At 39.7% G+C, this 15,411-nt stretch overlaps 1 protein-coding gene and 1 long non-coding RNA gene across 5 annotated transcripts in view; one reads left to right on the top strand and one right to left on the bottom strand.

Annotated features, from left to right (window-relative positions):
- The window catches only part of LOC111326376 (RNA-binding motif, single-stranded-interacting protein 2), a 45,545-nt gene that overhangs the window by 6,119 nt on the left and 24,015 nt on the right, over positions 1-15,411 (top strand). The window contains exons 2-3 of one of the 4 annotated variants that reach the window (XM_022930359.2): positions 1,253-1,842; positions 4,025-4,170. The gene's annotated coding sequence lies outside the window, so the exon portion shown is untranslated. Of the gene's footprint in view, positions 1-1,252; positions 1,843-3,950; positions 4,171-8,171; positions 8,498-14,184; positions 14,444-15,411 lie in introns of those variants that run through there. The other 3 variants (XM_088740436.1, XM_022930357.2, XM_022930362.2) reach the window with 3 other exon arrangements.
- Positions 6,148-10,168, bottom strand: LOC148719349 (uncharacterized). The gene is made up of 3 exons (XR_015993790.1): positions 9,037-10,168; positions 6,854-7,605; positions 6,148-6,274 (listed from the first exon to the last, which is right to left on the bottom strand). It is a non-coding gene; the product is annotated as an uncharacterized LOC148719349 (long non-coding RNA).

Genomic DNA, 15,411 nt, shown 5'->3' with positions numbered 1-15,411 from the left:
ATAATGTCTTGCTAAAAATGTAACCATCGTTACCACCTTTCTAATCGACCTGCAACACTTGAAAGGAGATTGGCAGAGATCTCTCAGTTTCTTTTCATGCGACCCTTAGATATATACACCAATGCCAATGTAAGATCCAAGTCAGTAATTTCGCACGCTTCAACAAGATTTATGGGCCATTAGCACACTCTACTCAACCAATGAGATGACGTATTTCGTTAAGTGCTCTCAGTTTTAGTGTTAGCAATGTTGTAAACTCTCTTCAAGAAACATGACGCCAAAGAGTGACCACGTTGGGGGACAGATCGTTCTCTGCTACTGCCCCGTACTTATGGAATGCTCTGCCAGCTGAATTACGTGATATTCAATTATTTTCCATTTTTAAATGTAAGCTGGAAACTTATTTATTTCGTGCAGCTTTCTCAAAGTACCCTCTCTGACAATTACTTTTATTAGTATTACTAATTAAGTTCCTTATTAAGATCCTTATTCCTAATTAAGATCCTTATTATGGATATTCCATATTATTCTTATTTTTAACATACATTGTTAATATTAATGTACATGTAATTAGTTTTATAAATTGAATTTACTCTAGTATTCTAAGTTGTTAAGCGCTGTTGATCATTGAATGAAAATAGCGCTCTAGAAGTTATTAAATTAAATTAAATTAAATTAGTTTATTACACGACTCGGGCAGTCAGAGGGCCAATAACTAAAATCAACCAATCAAAATGCTCTATTGCCGGTCAATATTCTCTCAGTATTGGACCGAGCACTGTCCCGAATGGTCCCGAATGATACCGCACTTGTGTCCTTTTGAACTTCAGTCGTATAATAAATCTCTTATTAACCAAGCTTGCTCGGGACCGTACTGGAAGAATATCGGTCCTCGGTCTTTTTTGTACGGACCGAGCGCAGCGAGCTCCGTACTGTCAAGACCTCGGGCCGATATTCTGCCAGTACGGCCCTCGCGCTTGGTTAATAAGATATATATATACTTTCTCTTTACAATATCACCGCTGAATTAGACATTAAGGTCACGAGACTAAAGGAAGTATTTGATTGTAAAGCAAATTCTCTGTGTCAGCACCTTAAGAAATGTTTAGAAAATGGTATGGAGATTATGGATATTCATTGATGTTAGGGTGTTAAGGATTTTAAGTTAAGTTTTTATTTGTTTAAAACATGTTTGCGTTATCAAGTGTGACGATGTTCAACAAGATGATAATGCTGGTTTTTCTTATTTCAGAAACAGATGGTTTCAAGTGAACGAAACACAAGTGCTTTGTCTCTTTCAAGCTTCACCAAAGAACTATTGCGGATAGTGAAACACCTCTAATGAACCAAGTCAGACAGTAGCATCGACAGAAAGAGTAGGGTACACAACATTGTCAGAATTGAGTTGAAAATACTACAGCTGCCATGAAAGTGGAGATGTCTTTCACTGTTCTACCAAAAACGCACTACAAATACGGCGGAAATACAACTTGTTATGATTTTATCGATACATCGACAGGCAATCTTGCCTTTGCAGGTGGAGGTATCTACAAATGCCCAAATTCGCTTCTGTTTGTAGATAAATTAAAGACTTCAGCAGAAGTAGGTCCATTGCTTACGCGGAAAAATGGGGGCGTCCGAGAGACGCAGGAATAACTCAACAAATGCGAACTTTATCATACCTACGGTGGTGAAAGAGCCTGGAATACTTTCTCAGGGCACCCGTAGTCAGTATATTCATCCACCAAGCTGGCCAAGATAGTTATATATTTAGCTCCAATGCAATGGACTGAAGCAGAACATCCAGCCGCAAGTACAGCGGAAAAGCTTTCGTAAGCAGAGGTATGTGAAACCCATAATGTTAATGCAGTAAATGGTTTGAACCCGGGGGTAACATGTGAAGGTGTAGTCCGATCGTCCGGGTGAGTGTAGTCCTGAGAAGGACTGTTGTCGGTGGTAGTGACTGACGTTTCGACAACCTGTGCGGAAGTCATCATCAGAGTCAAGTGAATAATTGTTGTCAGTAGAATGTTCTTATTCCAGTTCGTGTGAAATGATCGGTTGGTTTTGCCGTGATGTTATTGGCTGTAAGACTCAAGTGGCGTAAGTCGGTCGTGATTGGTCTGTTTCGATCTGTCGGTAAAGTTAGGTCGTTCTTTTTCGGTCGTTTGTAATGTTTATGTCGTGAATGAGTCGTTTGTAATGTTTATGTCGTGAATGAGTCGTTTGTATGGAGCGGGTAGTTGTTGACATCTGTTTAGGGGAGTCTGTTCTAAGTTAGTAAACCAGCTTTCCAGAGTCAGTCGTTGAAAATAGTCAGTGCTGTAGGTTAGGCATTGCGCAGAGTCCCAGTCAATGTTGTGGTTGGTAAGTCGATGGTGTTCATTAATGTGATTGCTGACATCACCTTTCCTCGTCGCCCGTCTGTGTTCAGTCAGTCTTGTTGTGAGGTTTCTACCAGTCTCACCGATGTAGGAGGCTTGGCAGTCGGAACAATTGATCTTATAAATCTTTCCCTGTCTGTTCCTCGGTTCGTCTTTGTCTTTAACGTTGATTAGTAACTGACGTAGTGTGGTGATGGGTTTGTGGGCGACGCGGATATTGAAGGATAGTAAGATGCGCGAGATGTTTTCAGACATGCCTTTTATGTACGGTATGGTTGCTGTAGTCGTAGGGGTTGCGGTGTCGTTTGTTTCGGTAGTGGTAGTGGGTCGGTGAATAACATCACGGCAAAAATAACATCACGACAAAACCAATAACATCACGGCAAAACCAACCGATCATTTCACACGAACTGGAATAAGAACATTCTACTGACAACAATCATACACTTGACTCTGATGATGACTTCCGCACAGGTTGTCGAAACGTCAGTCACTACCACCGACAACAGTCCTTCTCAGGACTACACTCACCCGGACGATCAGACTACACCTTCCCATAATGTTAATTTACAAATTTGATTTCTTATCTGCACTGATTGACATTTCGCGGCTTTTGCTAGGATCTGTTAAAGTAGTAAGGTGAAGCATACAGATATTGTCGCCAATGCCTTGTCAAGGACACTTTCAGGCTTGAAAATAAGTTAGGAGTAGCTGAAAAAAGAGGTAGACTGGACAACGTAGGTGGAAATGGAAAAATTGATGAAATTAGAGTGCAACTGTTACATCTTTCTTTGTCGAAAAATTTCCCAAACTTGCTAATTGCTTTCACAAGGATCCAACTGTATGCGGTGGCAAAGTTAGGAGGATAGGACACAGTGGAGCCTATTTTTTTTGTTGATAGAGCACAGAGGGCCACTGAGTCATTCGCGGAATCCGGTGCACTACTGGCATACGCTCCCAGAATTTCTGGCCAACCATCCCGCATTAGTTGCTTGTCTTTTTTATCAGTTGTTACTATAGACTGTTAGTTAGCCAGTTTATCTCTTGTAAATAGTTCTTGAATCTTTTTTATTGTATATAGCTCATGCTGTTTTTATCTTTTATTTAGGGAAACACCAAAGGGTCAACCTCCCGTTTTCCTTTTCAAGATGTTTTAGTACTTTTGTTTTTTTTATCTTGAATAAATACGTTATGTCATGTCTTTGCTTTAAAAAAAATTGAAGGGAGTCCAGTACACTGAAACTGTGAAATCCAGGATGCCCAGCATATGCTTTTTATGGAAAAAACTAAGATTCCTGAGTCGCCCAAGAGCGAAAGTAAGGTGGTAGGGGCCACTGGGCGCTGCTGGACCACAGCCCCGGGGGAGTGAGAGAGATGTTAATTGTTTCTTTTCAATCTGTTCGATATCCCAATCTTCCCTTCGCACTCCATTTCAGTGATGCCGAAATGACTGGCTTGTTCTTTGCATGCCCTATTCATTGTTTTGGGAGAGTATGGGTGGGGTTTTCCTTCAGCCAAAATGTTAATATTCGATAAAATAATTTGAACATTTTCATTACCTCACCCTCATTTTACGAAGGTTAAAATGGTGATTTGTTTTTGTACCATCGCTCAGGTGCCCTTCGTTTCTGCTTTCATAGGATTATGGTCTTAATGCTTCCTGCTCTCACACGCTCACCGATTGAGGAAGAGATGTCAAGTCAAAGGTTAATCACGGATCCGCGATTATTACCTAACTTGAGAAGACTTGCATTGTGGTGTTTGGGTGTGGTGCAGATAAACAAAGGTTTGCCTGTATTTATCATCTTTATATAGTGAATATATGCATGCAAGTTGATTGTCACTTTTTTTTTTAAAAGACTTTCACCCGAAACTGTAGTATTTTAATGACACGTCCGAAACCTGGCGTTCAACGATATTACAACACAAATAGCTTACTTCTCCAGGCTACCGCTAGAATGGCGCCCGCCTCAGTGGAGCTTTCCGATTTCTGAACACCCTCACGTGCAAAACTACTCTTGTGAAAATGAAATCTGTTTGCATCAAAGAAAAATCACTTTTACATCAAAAGCCTTTTACTTACCTTCGCTTTAAAGCAGAGGCTCTGTGCTTCTCGAAAATGGCCAAGAAAATATGTGGCCAAGAAAATATTATTTGGTAGCTTCACCGACCTACAGGTAAAGTCTGTTTACGAGCCAGTGGCCCATCGGGCCGGCGCTTAACTCCGGTTTCTGTAGCATTAAGCGACTAGGAGTATTTCTACTCCCCCCCTGGATGGGATACTAGTCTATCGCAGGGTTACCCCCCAGCATTAAATTTAACACCTGGGTGAAGAGAGGCACTGTGAGAGTAAAGTGTCTTGTTGCGGCCGAACCCGGACCACTCGATCCGGAGTCAAGCGCACCAACCATGAGGCAACCGCGCCTCCTCCCGGACCTATGATGTTTATTTATGTGGCAAGATTATTTAGCCTGGCTGTGTAATGAGAGTGATGATAGACCAGTGTGCCTAGTTGCTGTTCTTTAAATTAGCTTTTCTAGCCTCGAAAACATGTTTAAAAACGATCGAATGTCCTCTCAAAAGCGAGGACGAGAAAGCTAATTTGCATGCGCACAAAAGCTAAGAGTGACAGTCGTATGATAAATTTTTAAAAGATAAGTCGCATGATAAGTTTTTAAAAGAGACGTGCCGAAATTGAAGGTGAATAACTAATGAGCATACTTGCATATTGCAAGAATAATTATGATTGGTAAATCAGGTATACATTTTGCCGACATAGTTTGCACCACCGTGTATGCAATACCCTTCACCCATCCCAGATACGCGTCAAAATCCGCGCCACAACCAAGGTAACCTCTACACTTCTCGTGCTAAATTTCTTGTCTAGCGTCTAGATGAGATTGCCTTGCGTGTGGTACGAGGTATCTACGGTGAACCTGGGATATACCAATCCCTCTCTAAGGTCAAATTCCAACTGTTAGGAGGAGACAACCCACATTTTTACGTCAATTTGTTTTTGTGCGAAGCGCGTTCTGTTGTTGATTCGTCGAAGCAATCGATTGTTGTTGTTGTTTTTTTTTTTCAATGAGAAGATGCAATTGAGCGAATGTAAACAAAAGCAATTCGAAAATAACCACCAGCTTAAGGTAGTGCAAATAGACGCTAAAAATACTGACAGCACAAGTGACGGGTCATCTGATAACAAAGCCACAGCGGAAACGGAGACTGCCCGGCATGCTAGCACAAGGGACATCAAAGCAATCTGCGATAAACGTGATCCTTGTAAGCGCGAAATTAAAGGGTTGGTTATACGTCAAAAGCCTTTACAGACTCCCCTTGACAGTAATCAATCTTCATTGGAGAGACACGGGGGAGGGTTAAATAGGGTAAGAGGGGAGGGGGATGTGGCGTGCGTAGTCTGAAGCTCACTCCTTAGTAAAACTTGAATTCGTGCTGAGAAAGGCGGAGAAGCATTACGCTTATTTCGTCCAAGTTATAAAGTGTACGGGAAGGGTGGTGAGTTTTTGTATTTCTCTAATGCTCTCTCCGTAAGACCCGCTTTCGTTTGATCATTGCAAAAACAAGGACTTATCGCCACTCTTGATATTTTTTACTTACATCAAGTTATAGATGACAATGATGCCAAACCAAAACACAAATAGGAAAGCCTCTCAGAGACCAGGATTTGTGTATTCTCTCAATTTTTTTTCCTGTGACTGCATTTTCATTGTGGAGCCAGCCTAGATCTATACAAGGCGAAAAGTCGTCTCAATTTGTATTTTTAATTTTTCTTTCACTCTACTTCTTTGGACTTGACCCTTATACCTTTTCAAAAAGTTCGTGAATTGGGAGAATAATAGACAACGGGTGATTCAGTTTCTTCGTCAATCCTAGAGAAAGGGAATAAAGAGGAAGGTATACTTCTCATTGATTGAGGAAAAGTATCGGGTTCCTGGATAATAATACTAACAAGGGCGCGCAATCTGGTGGAGCGTGGCTCTTTAAGATTCCAGCAGTTACACTGGAGTACTGGACGTTTGTCGTGTATTCAGTTCCCAGAACTTCATGTCCATTCAGTCTGTTTACGTGTTATCACTTGACCAGGTGATATTTCTTGATCAAGATACTACACCCAGTTTTCTGCTAATTTTTAGCGTTTATTATGTGTTATCTGATCGTTTTCAAGTCATAATTGCTAAACCAATGCAAATACCTCAAAGGCAGCTTTCCATACCTCCCTTGAATCCTCAGCTCGGAAATTCCCCCTAATTTCAGGCTTTAACGCTGCGCAGTAAAAGTTCCCCTTCCTTTGAAAATGTCCCTGCGTAGGAACTTCACTGGAACTACCCACCGAAGGACCACCGTAGACAATTTATGGTACGAACGGTGCTGCGGCACAAGATCGTGTAAGCCTCAGCTGCGTTTGCAATTTAACTAGCTAACAATGATAAAAAGGACTCCAAACTAACCTTCTCTCCCCACCTCCCAACCCAAACCATGATAGCATGCAATCACCCTCCTTACATTCTTGGATTTCTTCCAGTAACCGATAAAACTTGCATTCACGCGATCTCGACTGCCAGCATTGCAGGTCCGATCTGAAGGGGTCAGGATGATCCGATTTCATAGATTGAATTTACGTTAACACGACCAGAGCTCGATTGATACACCATGATCACCCGTAAGAAGTCGAGCCATCAAGCCCTTGTTTACCATTGACTAATTATTCAGGCTGGTTATTTTTATACTGTCGGTGCCTGTTTAGAAACCTTTGAAGTGGTTCCGCCTCATTGCAATTGGACATTAGCCATCTCACTCAGGCAGACAGACACCCACGCTGGCCATCCGAGAGCTTGATTCACGGCGCTTATAGAGAGTCTTACGTCCGGAAGGTTCTCGCGCTTTAAATTCCACCACATTATTGTGGTAACCTCTGCAATTCGGCGTTAATGTTCCTCGAGCAATTTCTAAAGTTATGAAGGCTTAGAATGGCTTGCATTCCAGCTTAAAGTGTCCGGTTACACATTAATTGTATTGCTTCATTCTTGGCATATTTCCACTTTGTTGTTTGTTCCATTCGAACGGCCATTGAGGGGTCAATCAAATAAGTTCAAACCGTCCATACGCCGTTTAATTGATGACATTGCCACGGAATGTTGCTCAAGGTCGCGTCGATCCAGTTCGCCGACTAATGCGATTTAGTTTAAAAATATAGTTCCCGCTGCTGTGTGCGTAAAAAAATCACGCACACATTGGAATTTCAACGTTAGAAAATCTCATCGTTAAAAAATGCCCCTGTAAAAACATACAGCCCATTTCATCACATTTACTTCCTTTCTAAATAACTGTCGATGATGTTATTGAACATGCTTAGTTTAGAATTTGACTCAATTCATTCTGCAGTTTATTTTGCTGTCTGAATATTTCCTTGCTGAAGTCACGGGATTTTTATGCGAGGAATTTTCGTACATTGGACATGTGACTTCCCCTTCAAAACGACTCCACAAATCGAATCTTCTGTCCATCGATCGGAATAAATTGATTCAACATGATCAATCCAAATTATTTTCATGCACAAGTCATTGAGTAGGTGATTATATTTTCAGTTATTAAGTCTTCGAGAATTGTAGCTGTGATCAAAGTACCTTCACTGCAACTATTTAATTCATGTTTCTCTTTAGTTACAGATCTGTATTTCATTATCACTCATCAAACAAAGAGCACTAACTAATATTGGTTTGTATTTCAAAAGGCACCTAACCGTAAACGTGTTTACTTGTCAAAAATATAAAGAGTGCTAGTTTTCCCTCTATAAATGTTAATTTGAAAGAAACACCCCCAGGAAAAAATCGTTACTTAACTACTGCAATATAAAGCGCGCGTTTAATTTGATGTCGGTTTCAATGAAATCGATCACACCATGTTTTCCACTTCAAAGAGCACGTGTTTTCGATGGGATCTTGCGCATGCCCACTGATCGTACTAGGTAAGTTTTACAACGAAGAGTATAAACCGCCTTTAACGAGCTACGCTAAGCTTGCACACCATAGGCAATTCCATTGACTGCCGCCAGATTTTGCTGTGGTTCTACGCAAGGTAGACATCTTGTTAAGGTAAATAATTGTGTGTTGTGGAATTCCACTAGGGCGGTCGTGCCAACAACATATTGCGTGAGTTCTTGATATGGTTTCTTTTTTCGGCTCGCTTCATGCAAGGAGCGTTAAGGTGCAAAAATGTCACCTTGGCTTTAAACTCCTATTCCTACTATTTTTGTCGAGGAAGGATTTCGCATTTTTTAGCCAATATCTGCAACACTAAATAAGCCGTTGAAACTTAGAAAGGACTGGACTAACGAGATTTACCTACACATGCACCTCTCGTTCTCCGATGAGGGTTACGATTCGGAAAATGTCGTTTTGTTTTGATCCATTTCCAACAAAGCATTCTTTGGTACGCGTTTGATAAATGCCGCAGAGATGGGCCTCTGAATTGCTTGAATTTGCGTGCGGCTCGTAAAAGGCTTCAAGCATTGTTTGGTAAAGGAAACAAATTAGTGTAATCACGGGGTTGTTAAAAAAAATATATTTTCAGTGTTTTGAAATGGTCTTACACGTATGGAGTGAAGGTGTTGTAAATCGGCCAGTTTCCTCACCTCGTATAGTGATGTTTAAAGTCCTTCACACCTTTGCTTGAGGGTTGCATACACAGAACTGCACTGATTCAACTGAGCATACAACGGAAAGCGTAACAAGGGACAATCAATTTATTCACTTAGATGTTAACTTTGTTACCACTCATAGCGTGACTACCATTGTTCGTAGCGTCCGTTCAATATTACTGTTTTTTTACGCGCGAAACTTGCGGTGATTCTGTTGACTAAAGAAGCCCTTTCTTCATACGCGACTAACAGTGTGTGTTCTTGTAAGCACTGAGTCATTTTCCGGGATGAGTGTCGTGTTTATGTCGGACAGAAGACACTACTTATGGCCACCAAATATGATTAGAATGCAGCTACATGCAAAAACAAATATGTTAACCTGAGTGGCCCTTCAGAGTTTTGTCGTTCATCAACACTCGCTCTACGGCCATCCCAAAAAACTAAGCACTGTTTCTGCATCGCCTTCACTCTCTAAAGAGCCTTGTCGGAGTTTGTTTAGGTATATTTGTCGGAAACGGTAAGCTAGCTCTCTCAGGTCACGGTTATTTAGTTTTGCTTCTTTGTTCTGTCAGTACTCCGAAGACCACGCGACGGCCAAGTATCGGTGCAAACAGTATAAGGAAGCATAAGCGAAAAATAAAACATCGAGTCAAGCTTATTTCATTTCTGAAATAATAATTCTATTTGAACACAAGTGATGTGTCTGTACTTGTCATAAATCTTTCAGTGATCCTCAGCTTTTCATCGTTAACGTCATTCAAAACACTGTACTGTGTTTAATATACATCACGGAATTACATCGAATTGGTTTCGTGGCTTAATTCCCGGTGAAACAACGTCGAAATAAAACCTGATATCTTTCGTGAATTCCCGTGATTGTCAAGTTTGCCTCTAGGAAGCGAACTCTTCAACTTCAAAGCAATTGATTGAGTGATGGCGTGGGTTCATGTGGTTTAAAATACGCTGTTCTTCCTTGGTCATCTTTGGAACCTTAAACGCGTTGAAGCTCTGGGAGAAGTATTCCTGTGCAGAGTTTCACTTAAAAAAAAACTTGCCACATGCAATTGGATGTGGATTTCTCCTAGCATAAGGTTTACAGTGATTCCGTGACTTTAATGATACTCATTTGTGCATGAAGAAAGTCGGGTGAGCAAATGATTAACACCCCTCCACACTCGTAGTGAATGTGATATGTTGTCGGCTTAGGGCTTAGAGACTTTCTTGGTACGGGACAAAAAAAAAAAAATAATAATAATAATAATAATAATACGCGTTAAAAAAAAGGGAAAAAAGACGCGTTTTACAAGTGACCATAAAGAGTGGCTTCCAGCTTGCGATTCAGCTATGATCAAACTACGACTGATTCTTACCATACGGGGTCATTTAAGACAAGACTGATTGTATTTTTGTCCTTTCGTGTAACTGCGAAAAATAATAAAAGCTAACAAATGTTTTGGGCAACTTGATTAATTTCCACTCGACTCTGTGAATGAAGTGGTTTTTGTACTCAAAACGCAAAAGGCGGGTGTGATTTCTAAATCTTAATCGATCATATCTTAACATGGCATTGTTTGGTAACATTGAAAGTTCGTATCGTAGATAACTGTGTGAATAATCATTTGTCAAGCTTGACTATTCCGTGCCGGTAAAGATCTTCTCTTAAACTGCGAACACGATCGAATAACGCTTTATATCTGTAGATGCATCAGTACAAAGATTGAAGCACAAGATTCAAAAACTTGTTTTGATGCCAAAATGAGTGAAACTCGAAGATATTTGTCCTCAACCATTCATTCATGCAACAAGAAGCCATACACTTTCACCTCAAGGAGAAAGTTGGGAATCAGCGAGGCAAACAACTCTTTTTGCATGCGCCTTTTCAATGAGTCAAACTAAATCGTCGACCAAATAAACGGAGTAGCGTAGTTGCTATTGAAAGCTATTGTGTTTTCTATGCAAGTTGGCACGGATGAGTTTATAAAACCAAACATTACAATATTGATCTTGAGTCTATTATGATTATATTTTGCTTTAGCACTACAAATCAAACTGCTAAACTGAGATGGATACTTCTCGTCTTCAAATAAGATAGTGTTATCATTTGTATTCGATACTTCGTTTAGCTTAAGAAGCATTGATGGAAACTGTAGAAGTTCTATAGTGAAGTAAGTGCTACACTTGTTCACTGCAAATAACAATGTGCTGTCAAAAAAACGGTAACACTAAGCATTTTTCATTTTTTTCTCGGAATAAGTTACGAACTTATTTCTCTATTTAATTTGGATATATCAACAAAGTTGAAATGGTAAATTGGCCACCGTAATGATTACAAAAGCTGACGTTTCGAAGGGCTAACGCTCGAAACGTCAGCTTTTGTAATCATTACGGTGGCCAATTTACCATTTCAACTTTGTTGATATATCCAAATTATTTCGTTACTCCCACCGACGCAGCCCCAAACAGTTTCTTTCGAAACTATCAGCCTTTATTTCTCTATTGTTGGATTAACTTGCTTCGAAAAAATACTGAAAGCTTCCCTCAAAGCGAATTATGTCAAACGGGTTTTTAAGTTGGCAAGAAATTAAAGAAGATTGAGGCTCTTTTCCTTGAAATTCAGATTTCCTACAAATCGAAACAATTGTACATCTTTGTAGTTGAGCGTTTTCCTTGTTACTCCTCGCCTCCGCGGCGCAAAAATCAATGTACACGAGGCACAAACAGGTTATGTACATCACAACACACTGCGCATCCTTTGCACATCTCTTCAACCAAGTGCGTAATCCAATAGCTTATTGGCTATTTTCGCACGGGATGTTTTCAGTGTTAAACGTCGAGGCTCATGTTTTGTCTTGTGCATTTATTCAGTGGTGGTTCTCGACGAAGAACTCGCCACTAACTAATCTAGTCGATCCCAATGAGGGGTCCGGCATCTTTCCGTGGTTCATTCTTGTGGACTGCGCAGAGCTAGCTTTGTGGAGCCATGCTATCAGTAATCTACTGTTAAATCGAATAAGATAACGCCATTTACGTTCGCACCTGCACTAAAAACTGGGCGCGATATTTGAAAACTGAAAAAGAGTACGGCAAAATCAATTTTTATGTGGCTTTGGTGGGTCTATTAACCTGATTGTGAGAACAGCTTTATGCGTTGATTGCTGAAAGCAAAATCAAAACATCCTTCATGAACCCCTTTTTGAATCACCGTAATGTTTGGAACACTTGGTTGCATTTATGTTTAACTTAAATTTCACTATTTTGAGTTTAGTGGAATCCCTGTCGCAAATTTGGAATGATAAATTTGGAGTACGGCTAATGCCCTGTTTTGAAACAAGATTTGAAGTTGTCCACCTCGTTAAATTGTTAAATAATCCATTCCTTTTTTGAAAAGTTAAGCCATGAAGTGATTTATTCCATTCTTTTCCTTTTTTATATCACATTTTCCGAGGTTATCCCCTGAGATTTCGTTTTGAACATTTCTTAATGATAGCTATCTTGACAACAATTGTCGGGAATGATGATGAGTTTAAGTTGTGCCTTAGCAGAGCCTCTCGTTAGTCTCATCTTTAACGCTTTTACTGTAAACAACAGATGTAGAACTTAAGACTTTAGAACTTAGTATTTTTCTCCCTAGAAAAAGGTAGAAACGTGATATCTGCTGTTTTATTTCGAGAGAGAATATTTTTTAGTTAGTTTTAATAGTCGTCAACACAAACGTTGACAAGGTTCCGAATAAAACAGGAATTTTGTTAGCTGATTGGAACCATTGCCCATTCTTTTACACTGTAAATCAGAAGAAACGTGAAGAGGTAAACTTAAAAATATAGCTTTAGTATTGATAAATCGGCTTGAAAGTCAAATCTTCATGAACATCGAGAGAAGAGCAAAAGCGGGATTATGTCACCTGAATACAGTAATATTACTATTTTAAAAGTATAAAATTGTGCTCGTTTAATTAATTTGCAATTTTATGTTTTATCCATGTAGCAACTACTTTTAAAGGTGTCGAAATTAAAATTTCTGAATGTAAAGACAATCAGAACAAAATAGGTTAACATCTTGTTAACTGGAACAATTTTAACCCCGAAAATTTTATTAACAATCTATTTTCGTTATCAAGAATGTTCACAACAGTATTTGAAGGGTGTAAATTTTAGCAAAAGTAGTCATCCCGTCATTTTAGGTTTAACCGTGAATTGGTTAAACGATTTCTTTGTAGCACATGCCTTCTGGTGGGTTAATAGTTTCTTTCATTTACTCTTAAATATGTTTGAGCTTCTCAACATTTAATCCTTTTTCTATTCGTATTTTGAGGTGGAACAAAGTTCGTGGGAAATATTTACCTAAAAATTCAAAACTCAACCGTTTACAGGACTGTATAAGACTGAGAAACATTTTCGTTATAGCGATTGAGTCATCTAGACAAAGTCTTGTGCATTAAACAAATAATCTTTTATGATTAACTGCATTGAATGATATTTCTCTGAAACATATAACACATTGTCTGATACATCTTCATAAATTACTTTTCAAAACGGTTGAAAATTTTTACGATGTTTTTGAGCTTTTCTATAACATTTCGATAAAGAAGAATGTTCCTCCCGTCTCATTTAGAGTTTATGGCAGGTCTCGGAAAATTACCAATTAGAAGAGTTTCACCAACTTTTTGTTTGTAGAAAATAACAGTTAACACATCATAAATGTGTCAAAGTCAAGATTTGTTTAAACTTTTTTCATTAGAAGGACCAGCTCAGCTTTGTTACAGGACCCGTCATCTATATCCGATCCAAATTCTGATCTCTAGAGTAAGTAACAGGAAATAAATGGCCCAAAAAAAACTTCAAAAGCTCCCTCGGATTTGTACGTAGGTCTATCACTTTTCATCGTTTGAAGAAAATTCTCCATTATTTGTAAAAAGCGCACACAGGGCGTCGTTTAAAGATAGCGTGAAAATTTTTAATTGGCTTCTACAAAAGCTATTCTTTTTGTGGCCGAATCACGATATTCATGATTCCTACGCGTGTTTTTGTTTCTATGTGAGGCTCGCGTGCTTTCAATCTCCACACGAAACAGGTCGGTAATAGATGGCTCCTATATCTGTCTTGAAATTATCACCATTTCAAAGCGATCCTATCGTTGAATCCGTAACAAGCCGTCTGAGAACAACCTCAGAAATATTTCATGCGTGTTTAGATGGTGGTAAATGGAAATCAAACGATTTCAAAGAGAGCCTTTCATCAATTATTCACAGAAATCACTCTGGCGTAGCGAGTGATTCCAAAGGACCGCTCTTTGTTCTCTCTGCAATCTAACGGTTTGTCACTGGAAGTGTAGCCCACATATTCACGCTGCTTTTTACGGTTATCTCAAACGGGTTACAAGGCCCTACTGCTGCGACAAGTAGGTAAAACACTGCATCTCGCTCGTACCGCAAAAATCGTTACATTTTGTACGCGTAAATGCGTTTAGATGGTGCTAAAATATTTTGAATACTGAATGCACTTCATCCATTTGTTTTCTGCCTCCCCTCTAGCTTAATACTTTGTAGCCATTTTGTATTTGTTTACAAGATTTGTAGGGCCACCCAGAGATTCTTATCCTTTTAATGCCGGTTTTCTACCAAATGTCCTTTTTTACTCGCCAGAGACATCATTTGTTAAGGTGATGTCGAAAAATCACAGCGACCACTACGAAACAGTTTATTTGTAGCTACGTTCAGAAATTAACAGGAGAAAGGAGACACGGTTACTTAGGATGGTATCCAGATTAGCGTGCTGAGTAAATCATTTCAGTGGGGAAGTTAAAGTAATTAGGAAACAAACTGGATATGCAACCGGCAGTTATCTGGAGAAAGAGAACCCCTCTTGGATATCAAGCTTCTCAAACCGTTGTACAAGTGAGGAGATTTGATGAGATTAGCTTAAGTGCAAACTCATTTTATTTCTCAGCCATAACACCGTATGGCTGTTGGTGCACTCGTCACTTGTGTTCACTTTTCAACGATCATTCACGCAGCGGATCTCTCGCAGCAGATTCACCTGCATGTTTAGAGCCACTTGGGAAGGGAGCTTCATTCAATAGTTTGGCTATTGTTACGGAGAAAGACAAGTAAACAAACCGAATACACCCATCCGATTGGCCCAACACTTGTCAAGCACAACGCCTTGCTGACAGTTGACAGGGTTTTATTGTTCGTTGTTATTTGTATGCTTAGCGACGCCATGCAGAAACTTCGCACAAAAGCTCTATTTCTGGCTAACAATCTTCGCTTTACAATGGCGAACGACTTCGCTCACCGATAGTTTACGAATTCCCGCGATCGCCGCCAGCGGGATTCCCGTCTCAGTGGCGCTATTCTCTTTAAAATAAATC

Source organism: Stylophora pistillata, chromosome 12 (genome assembly GCF_964205215.1).
Source record: "Stylophora pistillata chromosome 12, jaStyPist1.2, whole genome shotgun sequence".
NCBI lineage: Eukaryota > Metazoa > Cnidaria > Anthozoa > Scleractinia > Pocilloporidae > Stylophora > Stylophora pistillata.
Note: the sequence above shows the minus strand (reverse complement) of the source record. Positions and strands in the feature narration are given on the sequence as shown.